Source organism: Gekko japonicus, unplaced genomic scaffold (genome assembly GCF_001447785.1).
Source record: "Gekko japonicus isolate JY-2015 unplaced genomic scaffold, Gekko_japonicus_V1.1 scaffold1142, whole genome shotgun sequence".
NCBI lineage: Eukaryota > Metazoa > Chordata > Lepidosauria > Squamata > Gekkonidae > Gekko > Gekko japonicus.
In genome coordinates, this window is record NW_015171537.1 from 85,483 (window position 1) to 93,574 (window position 8,092).

The following is an 8,092-nucleotide window of genomic DNA, read 5'->3' on the forward strand; positions in this document are numbered from 1 at the left end:
ATCAGCAAATGTTTTTGGTAGTATTTCACTTTCCGTCACTTCTCGTATCATATTCATTGATATCCAGATCATATCAATTCTTGACCATGAGTTGTGACGCGGTGAATAAAAAGTGAAGTCTTTTTTATTTAGATTTCTTACCCTCCAGATATCCATCAAATTATATTCTTCCACTATCTGTATAAAGCTATTGGTTAGCGTTCCTCCCGAACTTCGCTCTTTTCTGCTACTTTTCCTATCCATTTCTAGGTCCGACACCGAGTTAAAATCTCCTAGAATACATACGTCATCAGCTTCAGTTAGCCTTAGGACTGTTTGTACTTCTTTGAAAAAGTCTCCCTGATTTTGGTTGGGTGCATAAATATTATTAACATTTTTTTCCCTCTTCTTGAAATAGTAATGGCCACTATCCTTCCATCTTCTGAACTAAATATCATTTCTGGATTAAATTTTTCCTTTACATATATTGCTACTCCCCTTTTTTTAACTTCTGCTGATGATACTAAGACTTCTCCCAACTTTTTACATTTTAAATATTTCTCATCTTCTTTTTTAATATGTGTTTCCTGTAAGCAGATTATTTCAGCTTTAATTTTTTTAAGTTGGTGAAATGTTTTCCTTCTCTTTTGTGCGTTATTTAACCCATTAATATTTACAGACACTATGTTACAAACTTTTAGAGATGTCATTTTCGTGTTTAGTGTTTCTTCCCTCTAGTTCTAAATTTATACCTAGGCAGGGTTTGAAGTGTAGGTTTACGGGCTTTGAGCTTGTTCTTTTTTTGAGGAGGATTTCTTGTTTTACTCTCTTCCTCATGTTTATTCCTTTCTTCTTCTTCCTCTTCCTCTTCCTCTTCCGTTTCCTCTTCCTTCTCCTCCCTTTCTTCTTCATCTTCTCGTTCTTCATCTTTTTGCAGTCCTAAGTCTTCTCCGTATTTTTCCAAGAAATATTCTATTTTAAAAATAGAGTCTATCCTGGATTGTCATCCCCTAATGTCGGTGATGTAATGGCATCACTTCTGGGTGACACAATTATGTCGTGTTCGGGGGCATTTGTGGTTAGGGTTTCCAGCAGAAAGGGGCCCGCAAAAGCAGGAGAAACCCTGCCAGAACGAGGGGCCTGGCAACTCCACTGTAGTCAGAAGATCAGTAGTAATTCTGGGAGATCTCCAGGCCCCACCTGGAGGTTGATAACCCTAATGATTTAGCATTTTTATTTAAAAGTACACATGATTTTATTTTCCAGGAGCAAAATTACAAGTATACCCAGTATTAGAGTTAGCTGTAAACTGTTGCACTCTGTGCTACTGTAGCACATATATTTAATTTTAGCTGCCTGAGAGTTAGTAGAAAAACAAGAACTGAAAATAGAAACCAAAATTTCTTAGACAGAAACAGTCTCATAAGTCACAATAGACCAGCAATATATTTGGATATTGAGTTTTATAATATTGACACTTAAATAGCATATCCCCCCCACCAGTTCTCTCCCAAATTTTCATTTTTGTGTGTATATTGGAATAACTGGAGAAAAAAAAACTGGGGGGGGGGTAGTGTGAGATAATGGAGAAAGCAAAAACATATCTCTCATTTTGGGGGTGTTCATATCTCTAAAGAATTATAGTCACCAATGATTGTGGAGGCCATGGAATGATCTTCTCTAAAGTTACCAAGCAGAAGGTGAGGCCTGGAGTTATCTGGGAATTAACAACTCATCTCCAATATAGAGATTAGTTTCCCTGAAGGACATGGCAGCTTTAAAGGGCTGATTCTATGGCATCAAATCCCCATTGTGATATAAAGTATCTGGGAATCTGGAAGCCACACTGGGGGGAAAAACTAAATACATGCAGTAATGTACTTTCTGATAAAAGCTTATTTGACTGATTTAACTGTTTAAAAGGCATAATTTATAACTTGGCACATCAAATTGTACTATTTGGCATATTTGTGGAATTTAAAAGTATAAATGTCATGGTTTTATATAAGAAAAATGTGAATATACCCTTTACTTTAGAGTTTCAAACTGCTGCACCATATGCTGTTTTAGCACATGTCTCTTAATTTTTGCCATCTGAGAAGTAGGGAAAAAATAGATATTGGAGGTAGAAAACATATTCTGTAATAAACAAAAGAAAGTGTAATATTTGGACAGAAACACTCTTTCATGCAGTCACAACTTTATAACATTGGAAACTCTCATGATATATCACCATTAAACACATTATAGTATACTAATTATTGCCCGAATGATTATTTTTGGGGGGAAAATGTTGCATATGTCAACAGCAGACATAGGTATTATCATTATATGATGCTGTACACTGTCTTGCATAATGTTTTTTTCTTCATACTATGCATTTTGAGTAAACCATTGTTTTAAAAAGCATTTTCCTAATTCCAAAAGGTGGAAACCATGTTTTCTCCCGCAGTTTTCCCAATGCTATGCATGTTGAGTGAGAAAAGCCTTGTGGTAAGAACTTTTTCTATTCTGCTCCCACTGGGCTTTCACACCTTTACATCACCACTGAGCTCCCTCTGGTCCCCACACTCCATTGTCCCTGCACACTGACCCCAAATGTCCAGGAATTTCCCAGATTGGGGGAGGTAACCTTAATTTATGTATTTTATTTATTTACAAAATTTATAACTCATCTTTCTGCCATTACAAGGGCCACAAAGGCAGCTAACAATTTAAAACATACCATTATAAAACCATTAAAATACCCCCCTGTTGATGGAAATCAGAACTCCGACTGCTAATTAGGGGTGTGCATTCAGCTAAACTGAGCCAAAAAAAAATACCTGAAAAATACTGTATTGGTATTTTCTGGATAATTTTTCAGGCGGATAGCGAGTGGGCTATTTGTTCGGCTACCTTAAAATTGCCAACCCGAAAAATCCCGAAAATACTGCTGGATAGTCACAGTTAAAGGGCATAAATGCCTTCTGGGTGAACTCCCCACTTGGAGAAGGCATTTAAAGGGAACCAAAACCCCTTTGAATGCCTTTGGAGTTCACTCACGGCTTGGAGAAGGCACTTAAAGAGACCACAGTTCTTTTAAATGCCTTTTTTCCTCCATTAAAACCAATAGAGGATGGGGGCACCTTTCTTTCTTTGAAAATTGGGGGGGTTTGAGGAGAGGCACCAAATTTGCAGCACCAAAATCATGCAAATTTGGTGCCTCTACCTCAAAAAAACAGCCCCCACAGAACCCCAGATACCCTGCCTTGATTCTCCATTATACCCTATGGGGACCATTATCTATAATGGAGCCGAAAGAAATCAACAATCCCAAATATTTACTGAATCCAGATACCATACTGGTATTGGGATTCAGGAATATTGGGAAATTGTGATATTTTTTGGTTTCAATATATTCGTACCTGAAAAATACTATAGGGTGGTGGGGTTTTTTGCACAGCCCTACTGCTAATCCATGTTTTTGTGTGATCCATTTAGGAAGGACAGGTCTGTGACTGCTGCATCTCTTTGGGTCTGAGCAGCCCCACAGGCATGAGATGTTGTGGGTCACAACGACAACAGATACTGAACTAAAAATCCACTTTGGGAGCTCTAGAGCATTGGGAGGAGGGGATAATATGAGACTACTCCCACTGAAAGTTATCCAAATGTGGCTTATTGGCCCAGGCAGCAAATGCATTATGGGGGAGGTGCTGTTCAAAGGCGGCATTGTCCTGTAGAGAAACTGCCCCACTCACTCTCTGACAACAGTCATCATGCATCACGGGAAACACAGCCCTTGGAACGCAAAAGGCAAAATTATTAGCTGGCTTGCATGGAGAAGGACGGCAGGCTGTGAATGAAGATGTCCAGCTTGCTGCAGAAGTACTCAGTCTGGATTGGCTCGTTCAAGTTGCACAGTGGATTCTTGACCAAATACTGAACATAAATATAGCTGTAGATCTGGTGTAGCACATCCTGGACGTTGCCCAGCCCTAAGTCTGTGTTCATCACCACCTTGAGACTGGTGGGAGTCTCATAATCATGGTGTTTGTATTTGCTCCTATAAGGCAAGAAAGCCATTCCTCTTATCCAGTGGGTTCATCTTGCTGACAAAAAAGCAGATGAAGAAGAACACGCTCTACGTCAGATTATATTACTCCTCTTTGGAGATGCCACCTTGCTTCTTTCGATCCCATTCACAATACTGTAGGCAGACATTACAGTCAAAGAGGGTGTGCACCATCATCTTTGCCAGGACCTCCAAAGATTCATAAGGGATTAGGCAGTCCTTCAGGTATGTTGGTCCCAAACCACATAGCACTTTGAAGGTCAAGATCAGCACCTTGAATTATGCCTGGGAAAAAATTGGATGCCTGTGTAGGTGGGCCAAGACTGGAGTGATGTGGTCCCTACAACCCATTGTCCCTCTTGATATTCCACTTCTGTTTAGGGCTTCAAGGTGTGACTTGTCTGGTTCTTTTTGGAGATAATGAAATAAGTAACCTGATGCCGCCACATTAATTCTTGCTTTTGCTGATGATTGGGTGTGTGTGAATATTTTGTAAATATTCTGAACAACAGAAAAAGTGTTATCACTAAGTTTAAATAAACAAGGTGCCATGGAGGCATTAAGGCGTGTTGCAAGACTCTTGTTTTATTTTTGCTTCACTTGACAGCTGCCCTTCTGGAGTTAAAGAAAATAAAATGGGTTATATGTAAAGGTAAAAATGTAGTTTCAGAGGGTAGCTGTCTTGGTCTGCTGTGGAATGAGCTTTTGAGAGTGAAGTCTTCCTTTGTCAGATTGTGAGTCTGGTAAATACATGTTTGCAGTTTGTGTTTTTTATGGGCCCACTCAAAGAGCTAAGATAGCATCCTTCTGTCAAGCAGATATTTGGTGAGAATGCTGCTGTATACTATGAAAAAATAAGCCTTTTAATTTACAGGTGAGTAGGGAGGCTAAAAGGAGCTGCGGTGGCTCAAGTGGTTAAGATGCTGAACTGCAGGCTGTGGAAGGTCAGTAGTTCAGCAGTTCGAGACCCGGGTGCCACATGACGGAGTGAGCTCCCATCTCTAGTTCCAGCTCCTGCCAACCTAGCAGTTCGAAAGCAAGAAATTGCAAGTAGATAAATAGGTACCACTTAGGTGGGAAGTGTTATGTATTGCATTGTATATAACTGCTATGTGAACTGTGCCATTGAGACTGGAATGTAAATACTGATGTGTGAATCGCCTGATTGAGATGCCATGTTGAGCTTCATCCTGGGCTAGGATCCTAATGTAACCAATAGGAGCCCTAGCCCAGAAAGTGTCTGCCAATCACCGTGCAGAGCGGGATCGCTTGTGATTGGTCGTTATTACTTCAATCTCATAGGTTGCTTATTGTACAGTGGGTGTGGCTACATTAGCCGGGAATGCTTAAATATAGACCAGCCAGTGTATGTTTTTGGTTCGAATGATGGTCCTGGCTGGCGATCGTTGTACCGAGTACGGAGAAGTAACAGAGCTGAAGAATAAACCGCAATTCTTGCTGAATCACTCTCCGACTTCTTTTGTTAAGCGCACGACTTAACAATTGGCGACGAGGATGGGATACTAGTGCGGGTAGGCAGCCCCGCTAGCGCAGACCCCATGTCGGACAACGAGGAGATCGCCGAGGCCGGCCAGCCACAGGCTCCACCCGCTCTGGTGGCTCCGCCTGTGCGCATAACGATGGCCGCGAGCAGCCAGAAGTTCGAATGCTTCGACCCGACTACTGAAGACTGGGACTCTTACCTCACAAGGTTTGAGTTCCATCTGGAGGCGAATGACATCACGACGGAGGAGAAGAAGAGGGCGACTCTACTCAGCTCGTGTGGAAAGAGCGTTTTTGACATCGCCCGGTCACTGGTGGCACCAGATGACCTCAAAACCGTATCCTTTGAAAGCTTGACAGACAAGCTGAAATCACATTTCTCTCCACAGCCGTCGGAAATCGCCTGCAGGCACGCTTTTTACAAGCGGGGCCAGAACGCAAATGAGTCCATAGCTGAGTACGTTGCAGCTCTTCGCAAGGCAGCACGGCCTTGCAACTTCGCGAATGTGGAGGAGGCCCTCCGAGATCGCCTCGTTTGTGGTCTGAGAGACGAGCGACTGCAGCAACGCTTGTTCGCAAGAACTACACTAACGTGGGCCATCGCCTATGCCGAGGCTGTCGCCGCGGAAGCTGCTGACAGGTCAACCAGGGAAGTGAGACAACGGGTCGCCACAGCTGATCAACGCGTCCACCAGCAGAGGGCTAACGACGCAAGCAGCGACTCCGATGATGACGTCTGCAAAGTGAAGGCGGGAACGTCCAAGCGGACCCAACGGAAACCTGCCGAGTGTACAGCATGCGACGGTTGCGGCGGGAAACATCGGCGCGAGCGTTGCTGGGCGAGAGACCTCGACTGCCGGAAGTGCGGAAAGCGGGGGCATGTTGCCCGGGTATGCAGAGCCGCAAACAAGTCTTCACCAGCTTCATCTCCCCGCCGGCACCAACGTCCCCGAGCCGCACCGAAAGAAGACACCCGCCAGATGACAGGGAGCCTGTCGTCAGAAGCCACAGCCACCGTCCTAAGCACCGAGAGCCGACAAAAGATCCACGTCGTTCTCCATCTCGACGGCGCACCGTGTGAGATGGAAGTGGATTCCGGGTCGGCGGTAACCGTTTTGTCTACGCAGACGTGGCACAAGCTGTTCCCAACACGAAGTCGGCGGAGGTTGCGAGCTGCGGACATCCGATTGTCCGATTTTCAGGGAAATCGAATCCCTCTGGCGGGGAGGGATACGTTTACAGTTAATTTCAAAGGGAAAGGTGCTGTGCTTTCATGTTTGATCGCTGAGGGAAACCGTACCAACCTGCTCGGGTTGGACTGGTTTGAGCCTCTGGGTATTGCTGTTGTGGGAGTTAATAACGTTGTGGAAAATAAATGGGCTGTATTATATGCTGAATTTCCTGAAGTGTTTGGGGGCGGATTGGGAAAGTATAATGGTCCCCCAGTGTCTTTTGAGTTGGATCCTGCTATACGCCCTATACGCCTAAAATACAGGAAAGTGCCCATTCCGTTCAAGGCAAAGATCGAGGCTGAACTCGATAAGCTACTTGAACAAGGGGTGTTGGAACCAGTTCCTTGTAGTAAATGGGAAACCCCCATTGTTACTCCAATTAAACCCGATGGGTCAATACGAATTTGCGCTGACTACAAGTGCACGATTAACAAAGCCTTGCAGCAGCATTCGTACCCTGTACCAGTCATTAGCCACGTACTGGCATCACTGGGAGGAGGGAAGGTATTCGCCAAACTCGACCTGGCCCAAGCGTACCAACAACTCCCCGTGACCAAAGAGGCGGCTGACGCCCAGACCATCGTAACGCATAGGGGGGCGTTTAGAGTAAATCGACTCCAATTCGGAGTGAATGTTGCGCCGGGGATTTTTCAGAGCCTCATGGAGGGGTTGTTGAGGGGGGTGCCGGGCACGGTGCCCTATTTTGACGATGTCTTAATAGCGGGCAAATCTGATGACGAGCTGCTGTGCCGAGTGCGGGAGGTGCTCAAACGTTTTTCTGATGCGGGCCTGAAGGTAAAAAAGTCGAAGTGCCTGGTGGGAGTCCCGAGTGTGGAGTTCTTGGGGTTCCGGGTGGATGAGTTTGGGGTCCATCCTACTAACGATAAGGTCTCCGCAATCCAGAATGCCCCACGGCCACAAGGGAAGAAGGAGTTACAGTCCTTCCTAGGACTCCTTAATTTTTATCACGCCTTCTTGCCCCACAAGGCGTCGATTGCGGCCCCATTGCACAACCTGCTGCATAAAGACACAAAATGGAGGTGGGGTCCAGAGCATGAGCGGGCATTCGATGGGGTGAAAAAATTGTTGTCGTCTGATGCAGTGTTAACACATTATGATGAGGACAAACTGCTTGTGTTAGCTGCTGATGCGTCCTTTCTCTCCGGCCTTCCGGGGGAAATGTCTTCTCCTTCAAAATAAAAATCCCTCAAACTCAACGACAGGTCATAGGAAGAAAGGGGCAAGCGGGCTGCGGCCAACCGGTTTCCCATTCCAGACGGGAAAATGTTGCGTCCTGGTTTGCAGTAAGGCCTTCCCCACC

The 8,092-nt window shown here is 44.6% G+C and overlaps 1 protein-coding gene and 1 pseudogene across 1 annotated transcript in view; one reads left to right on the forward strand and one right to left on the reverse strand.

The window, feature by feature from the left end:
* Positions 1-8,092, forward strand: part of LOC107117485 (astrotactin-2-like) — a 490,835-nt gene that overhangs the window by 56,404 nt on the left and 426,339 nt on the right. The window lies entirely within an intron of this gene.
* Positions 3,787-4,213, reverse strand: LOC107117487 (annotated as a pseudogene).